The sequence below is a fragment of the Danaus plexippus genome, chromosome 2 (assembly GCF_018135715.1).
Source record: "Danaus plexippus chromosome 2, MEX_DaPlex, whole genome shotgun sequence".
NCBI classification, from domain to species: Eukaryota; Metazoa; Arthropoda; class Insecta; order Lepidoptera; family Nymphalidae; genus Danaus; species Danaus plexippus.
In genome coordinates, this window is record NC_083537.1 from 1,109,379 (window position 1) to 1,118,383 (window position 9,005).

Consider the following 9,005-nt stretch of genomic DNA (forward strand, 5'->3'; position numbering starts at 1 on the left):
AATAATTGATATTATTTTTAGTGTTGAAATCCTTTTTCGTCGGGTTTTTTTTTTTCGAAATAAAAATCTCACGATACTTATATTTTATAATAATGTTAAAGCACACAAAACCGTGACTAATAAAATTTTACACAAGAACGTGTTTTATTAAATAATAAGAACATCATTGCAATAATTTAGTTTCAAGTAATGTAAATATTAAGAGTGAAATAAATTTTTCTATCCGAGTTTACATAAAAATGGATTAAACACAGGCAATTTTTTATATATTTTTATTATTATTATATTTAAAGATGATATATATAACTGAAGTCTTTCCGACATCTGTTAAGATATGGCCTAGATGTAAAATATGTTGGTCGACATGGTGAATTATACTTAGAAATAAAGCCTGTCAGTTGCAGACCTTACAGATATTCCCTGGGTAACTTTTTAAGCTGCAAACATCTTTTATCTTATGTAATGAGCTATAACATTATCAATGTAAATATATTCAAAGCAGCTCACCCGGCATTGGCACTTCAGTTTAAAGTGACCACTCATTTCAGTGCTTGCAACATCTTTTTAAAAAACGGAGCCGAATTGTACGAATATTAAAAATCGTTCGAGCATTATTGAATTGCTCTTTCCAATTATTTGTCGCTGGCCACGCTGACAGCGGACTCGTTAAGGCGTTTCATTCGTCGGGCGTCTTTTGATTTTACTTTCATATGATTAATTTACAAATTAAAATTATAAAGTCAATAAAATTATAGTTTTCTGATATTTTGATTTAGTGAGAAGTGTATTAAGTGTTATCCTAAATATTGTATGTGTATATTACGTTGAAATATATATATTTTTTTCACCTCATGGGGTGCACAGAGTCCTAAAAGAACGTTAGTAAGTAATAATTGAATTTTCTCTATCGTAACAATAAATTTGAATTTAAATTTTTGTATGCCGGTATCAAAACCACTTTTTATATCGGGTATATAATTTTTAGTCATATAATTTTACCAGAAAATAAACAGATAGAACAGACAGTGGTAATGAGATCTAAGACTTTCGGTCACTCACATCTCGTCTGCCCGTGACCACGGTTGCTGAAAAGTAACCGAAACGTTGGGAGTATGTAGTTTTAACAAAAAATAAGTCACGCGTAGTATATCCGAAAAGTATTAGTTTCATTTTAACAGACAGTGGTAGTTTGTTTTTTGCAGTAAACAAAATGTGTGTGTTTTGATGGAATATAACAAGAAAAATATACTTTTCGGATCGTAAGAATATCTTTGAAATGTATTTCAATTATCAAAATTAAAATCTAGTTTTAATCATAACTTGGGAATGAAAATAGGGCACTTAATTTTTATGGTATATACAAAACAATAGAGACGAACCGTAACGGACTGTACCATGTAATGTGACATGCGATAGATGGGCTACAAAATTCCGCGTGGTGTAATAAAAAAATCAATTTAATAAAAAATGTACAATTGACGTTTTCAGACATTAATCGCGATTTTAAAAAGCTTTATGTTAACATATCATCACAATGATTTTAATGGCGTCACGCACAATTTTATTAAAAATCATTAACTGACATCTATCTGTCAGACATACATGTACATAAAAGTAGTTTTTGATTCCATTTGGCTATAACAAAACGTCCTAAGATGTCTGTTTGCCTATTCTTATAATGTTATTATATTAAGGAATACGTAATATATACACAAATTACTTTTATGAAAATGAATTGTAATTATTATTAATATTATTACTCGATATTGTGAAATAAAAACAAACAAGCCAAGTATTTCATTATAAATTGAAGCCATAAAGCCGTATTTATAAATAAGCGGGAATATATTTATTTTATTCCAGAAATCGCTTGCACTAGGGACCAGCATTTACTAGTCGATATGAAGTTTCAAATAAAGGCCAGTGAGTAATAATGGTTTTAAAAACGATTTGGGTTTCTGTATAAAGGGTGCGTTCGTTTGATTATTTAAAAAGATTAATGGCTCGGATATATTGTGGTATAAATATAATTTTATCTCGTACTTTTTAAATATTTTCTGCATATTCATTGAATGCATGCCAGCTTTTGTATTTCGAGTTAACACGCTGGGATAGTATTAGAAAAATATGCAAGTGTCTTTCAATAGTTCCAAGTGTATATATTTACATATATACGTATGTTAATATGCCTAATTGTATCTAAAGCTGTTGTAAGTAAGGTATGTGCTCGTATATTGTATGTTTAGGTTTAATATATTTATATTTTTGTATAATCAATATGAAGGAACAGTAAATATAATAAAACAGTCTTAGCGAGCAAGAAAGCTAGCAACACTTCCGCACAAACAATTAGGATATTGCTTTCAGGGACAAAGGGTATTATTCAAGGTGTACCTAGTTGTTTTCTAAAACATTACGAACAATAGAAATTTAAAAAGTTAATATGTATTTCAAATTTGTACCTCAATTATGTTGTAAGTAACCTTAAAGTTTAACTATTATATTATTCTGACGTGTTTCAATGTTATCTATACTCTAACTTTAAATATATCAGACCGCTTTAATATTCACCAAACGATCCCATAAAAAATATACCAACATAAACCCGCCCAACAAATAAGCAATATTTACGCGAAAAAATACACTTTTAGGCCGACGCTAAGCCCTATATCAACGTTTTAAACAGGCTGGAATAGGCCACACCGGCCTTTGTAGCTCGTTAAATTGCACGTCTTAAGTTATATAACCTCGGCATCAGCTGTTTTAAGTATGGCTCGATTAACCTTGGAGGAATTGTGCTCTCATTTTGTTGTTATAACATATTAATTAACAACTTTTCTTCAGTATTTTTGCTGGTTATATTGAGTAATGGCAAAATTTATTAGGCATACGTCATAAATGTAGTTTTCAGTGGTTGTAATTTATCAGAATTCAGTTTAATTGAATTATTTTTTGTACAAAAAACTTCTAAATGACTTGTGTACGGTCAAAGTGAAATATTAGATTGATTCGGAATTTTGAAAAAAAACTTATAACTATTTTAAAAATAAGATTAAAATTAATACATCAGATCAAAAGGCTCGAGTGTGGACTGCTCACAATGTCAGCGGTGTAAAAAATCAGGTATTCATGTTAAAATACAATATCGTTAATGGAACAGAACATAAATTCTATGATTGTGCAATAACTAAACTACAAATTAAATTATATAAAACGTATATTGTGTTATAAAAGTGTCGCATTCCGTGGGGGTAGGCAATAAAAGTCAGCAATCCTCAAAGGTAGCGGAATTTAATTGCGGGCCCTCAGCGCTTTAAAGCACTTCTCTGCGCTTTGTGCATACCCACATATTGCAAATATTTTAATTTCTACATACAGATCTATAACGGTTGTAGCACTTTAGTTTGTTAAGTATTAAAAATAAATGAAATAATTTTAAAAACGCCGTATGCCGTTTTAACCCGACGCATAATTGGCTCTTAAATAATTTACGATTGTGTGTAATAGTATGGATGTGTTTTGAAACATAAAACGTATGTGCCGGAGGATTTAGTGCATTAATATACAAGCTCTAAGAGGTAAGACGTGCCACTAATGTTAGCAGATGTCAACCATAAATTCTTTAAAACGTACATTAATAAAACGGAACTGTTCGCGCGACCCGCTGTTCAGACATACTTTATATTAACATTGAGTGTCGCTGTTGAATATTTTATATGAGTTTCATATTTATTGATTATGCCATAATCATTCAATTACATGAAATGCTGAGGTAACCTCCACTCCCTTGTTATGTTCTCTAATGATTTAGTTATTATATTATAGCTTATAATTCCGGAAATATCATTGCACATAAAAAATATATTTCCTTTGTGAAAAATAAAATAATACAGTCGTGACCGTGTAATCATAAAATCAGATTTAAAGAGTAAACAGTATGACGTCATGTGCTCAAATTGAATTAGGCAGTGTGTCGTTTGCATAATAAATAGTTTAAATTCATTCTGTTTGCTTGCATTTACTGAATAACGGAAATTGGCTGAATGTATACAAAGTAATTTAACTAGGTAGTGTTTACAATCCAAAAATGTTTTATATTTAAAAAGAGAAATGCTTTTTGCATCACGTTTATTATTTCGTACAGTAATGCTGTCATTCCGGAGCATTCTATTTTTAAAATAATATATGTTAATGTACGAAAGATACATTTTATATATCAGATAAGTTTATAGGAGTTTAATATTACTAAAATTTTTAGGCTCTCGTCGAGACGTACGAGACCAAGAGATAAAATTGGTTCGTGTTGTTTTAATCTTCAGCGCTGTTTTGGGGTGAGTGACAAGAAATTTATAAATTTAATATGAAACAGGATAATTTCAGTAGGAGTTGCCGTTTTTTATGATATAGCGTGTGAAGAACGGTCAATATAACCTAATGATGAAGGTATAACGTGACGTTTGTCTTTCTTGACTATTCATAGTATAATGTATGATAAGGATTTAAAAAAAATAAATTTCAATACAAAAGTGATAACAACTCTGAGGATAGTTATATAAACACAATTATTAGTTTTTCGCTTAGTACATGTATGTGTACTTAGATATTCGCTTGTAACTTGCACCACAAGCTAGGAGAGTAGACGATAAATCTTGTCTTTGTCGCCGGCAGATGGCACTCGTGTCCAGGTTTTTGCCACCATAACTCCCTAACAAAGAGCACTCCACACCTGACTCGTCCTTCAGGACTTTGTTTACGTCCTAATTTCGCTACCGAAAATTTGTATCACAACGTTTCATCTTGTATTTTTAATTGTGTCAGAGTACGAGTTCTTTTTCTTTCGATAATTATTCTTTATATTTAATTTATACGGTTAGTTTTGGTTATATATAAAATATTATTTATTTATAAAATATTAGTGAGCTAAATGACAACTTTATAGAAGCTTGATCTGAAGTAATTTTTCTAACTTACTGGTTGCTATAAATGCCTAGTCAAATATTAATATTAATATTTTTTATAAAAAAAAAATATTTACCTTCTCCTTTCGTAATGAAATTTATTCTTCATTGTCATTACGATCAGCTACTAGAATGTAATTCACGAATCATTCAAATAATTTCAAACCTTTTTAATAATTCCAACAAACGATCAAACTGCATACTTCTTCGTCATAATATAAGTATACGTAACAGTTTTCACACAATGTAATAAAAGGTAACAAAGTAATTTTAATTTCATATCCAAAGAGCATCCTTTTACGAACTAATGTAAGGTTATTACAAACTAATTAATTGTTTATAATCAAGCAGCGTATCGCCGGGTGGTCTAATTAGTATGTCAGATGTTCCCTCTCCCTCTTTCCATGTTTATCGGAATGAGATGGATACATATATTCCCTAAGGCGAACCTTCGGAAGCGGTAGCGGATTAATTAATTGAGAGCCATTTTGGACGCCATATTTGTTTTGATTCCCAAGTATACTCGTAAATACAGACGTTAATATTTTTGTGGGATTTTTTTTTATAATTTATTGTAGATGTAGGTAGATGTTATCTTTAATTACCGGAGTTTGTTATTTTTATTGCTACATTTTAAGTTTTCGTTAATAATTTGATAACGAGCTTTGGATATATTTACAGAATTCCGATCGTTTAACATCAGAAACATTTTATTTTAAAAATCTAAGATTTTTGTATAAATGATAAATAGTGTTCATTATTTTTATACATAACTGTAATCTCTTAAAACTTTTTGCACACATTTTATTATTCATATAAACAATTTGTCATTTTAAACACGACCGTAGAATTATTATGCTTTGAATACACTCTACAGAACAGGTCTGCCTTTTGTAAATTTTATATAGCGAAATAGACCTTCATGCTTCGGGTTAGGGATCAAAAACGCGCGTTAAGTTATTGTGTATATTAACATAAATATACAAAAAGCCCTCAAAACACGCCTGTTACAAATGTAGGTGACAAATGGAAGAAGTCTAAAAGCTTTGCCAAAGCTCGTATCATTTTTTGTACAAATGTTCATAGTGAGTGGTTCGCCTTTAACCAATTTTGAACAAAATGTATGTTTATATTGTACATGTGTACGTAATACTTCAAGCAACTTGTGGTTGGGAATGCGTTGTAATATAGAAACTTTTATTCATTATATATTGAGACATAACGCAAAAAAGTCCACAGCCATAATAATCTTGCATATATGTATTATACATGGGACGCGGGTTTGGTTGCACAGTTTGAAATAATTACAAATATTTATCTGACTAGTGATTAGTCTGATGTATAGATACCAATTTTGATAGTTTTATAAGGTTTCAAAATATTACAGTACAGATATATAAATATATCATATTTGTAATTGAACATTGAATAGTATATATCATTTACAAGGGACAGAACATTTAAAATAATCTACCTATGAATATTTTTATGAAAAAAATAGTAAAAAGGTTCGCCCCCGGGTGGGCTCGAACCACCAACCTTTCGGTTAACAGCCGAACGCGCTAGCCGATTGCGCCACGGAGGCGATGAGTGGGGGGACAAATTTATTAATTATTACATTTTGGCTCTCTATATCTAACACACGTAAAATATTTTTAAACTATTAAGTACATATTCTATTTTTAATATTTAGTATAATAATAGATTTCATCTGTTATAACTTGAAAACGACTTTTCCGGAATATTTTTTCTGTCTATAATATATTATTTAGTCTTGAATAAGACGAAAATAAAGAAGATATTGTCCTCAACATTTCTTATAATTTTACGAAATTTAATAAAAATAATAATATAATAAAAAAGGACGGTTATTAAAATAATCATTATAGTGACATAACATAATAATAAAATCAAAATAGTATTGAATTTGTAAAACAGAAAATTGTGTAATAAAGTGACAGTTATTGATTGTTATAACGAAACAAATTGATATATCTTAAATTACAAATCTTCGGTTGATTGCTCCCAGCTAAGACCGATACAAAACGAGACATTTAGTGACGAGAAAATTGAAAAAGAAAAATTTATTGAGTCATTTACATAAGCATTATGTTAAAAGCATATATGTATTCAAAAACCTTAAAAAATCTATACAATAACTACCAAAATTGATAATGCTTTATGCTGAGAAACTAATTACCACCTTCGTCTTAATCTGTAACTCGCTGCTCTTATCAGTGTGACCTCTGTCTTATCAGGAGACGATTTATTTCCAATAATTTGGACTGATTTATCGTTAGCCTCGGGATATTATGATGAAATGACGGAGACGTTCTGTTTATGTAATTGTTACGCTACGGAAGGTTAGATTAACCTCGGACACTGACAGGGTTATCGCAGTACTTATAAGTTGAACTATGTTACAGAAGTCATATGCTTAAAATATATATAAACTTCACACATTAAAAAATATACTGGCTGGTTATAAAAATATAGGTAATATAATTTTTTTTTAATATAATCATGAATGGATCTGTGGGAAGAAAGCTGTGAGTTATATTCTTTAACTAACAGCGTATTGTTGACGTTTTGTTGTCTGACAATATTGACAACTTTTTAAATTAGACTTTAAAAAAAAAAATTTACCACTGTAGTGGTTTAAATCACACACGCAAAACAAGACATAATACTACTATACTATAAATGATAAGATTACCTTTATATCAGTACTTGATAAACTTAAAACTATATATACATAAACAAAAAAAAAATCTATTTAAATTTGAAACAAAGTTTATCAACTTTATTCACTGTTTTATTGATTCCTACGGCTTCGTAAAAGAAATATCAAAGTAGATCGAAATGATTACAAATACACTTTATATATGCATGTTAAATGTAAATATAATCTGTGTTCTAAAAGAACGAGTCATCGTATGAACTACCGCAGTTATCCGACTAATGAAATTGTAGTGATGTTGCGCTATCATTTGATCGGTGCCCCGCACTTGAAATGTTTTGTATAGAGTTTAGAGTTCCGCATTAAGTGATTGAAAACAATCTCGGATCATTACAAGGAATAACTATAATAACACGTGGCGTCTGATGCAAAAAAAAAAATATCTATACAAATAATGAGTTTCTTGCAACAGATTGTAAGCATATAAATTTTGTTAGAGAAAAAAAAACTTCTCTTTAAGTATAAGACGTCGTAACTATGAGAAAAAACATTTTCTATCTATTACATGGTCTATCAGCTTCAGCTTTTAGTAAACAGGGTGTGTGTGTGTTTTATATCAGTGTATATTTGTTAAATTTATTAAAATTATTATTAAAATAGATATTAATCTATGACTTTCTCTCAAAATGGCACTTATTTTAAGTACTACCTTAATATACTAAAAATAATAATTTTGTCATTATTTATTTAATTAAATTTAAACGGAACCAATTTAAAAAAAATTGAATCTTCAAAAACATTCTATCAAACATGCAATACCAACGTCGAATGACTTGTACAATATATTTATATATACACTATTTAATGGAATTAATGTGACAGAGCTGTCGAGTGTCGTCTGCCGCCATATTCAAATTAGTGATGTGTCAGCAAATTGTGACTTGCGGAAAGAAACGATAATAAAAGAACAATAGAAAAAGGACATTATTACTATATAAATTGACGTCATTATTTGATAACACTGAAATATTCTCAAAATGAAATTTATTTAAACGAATATATCTAAGAAATAAATGAATTTTGTTCAAATTGTTCAGATCACATCTTTTATATCGTAATATATTGTTGATTCTAAATAATACACAAAGGGATTCTACCTCTGGTATCATAGTCCGTGGTCAATTACGGCCATTCTTTATCGATGGGCGGCAAAATAAATACAGATAAAAAATATACATTAAAGCCTCGTTGAAGGCAATCCGGCATCATGACAGGTGACGGTTGATCAAAGAGCAGAGAAGTGGCCAGTCACGATAGAATGATTATGCTCCGAGATTTGGACTTTATTGCCTGTTATAAAAAAAAAA

At 29.7% G+C, this 9,005-nt stretch overlaps 1 non-coding gene across 1 annotated transcript; it reads right to left on the minus strand.

The window, feature by feature from the left end:
• Positions 1-6,469: 6,469 nt before the first annotated feature.
• On the minus strand, positions 6,470-6,543 carry Trnan-guu (transfer RNA asparagine (anticodon GUU)). The gene has a single exon. It is a non-coding gene; the product is annotated as a tRNA-Asn (tRNA).
• Between the last annotated feature and the right edge of the window lie 2,462 nt (positions 6,544-9,005).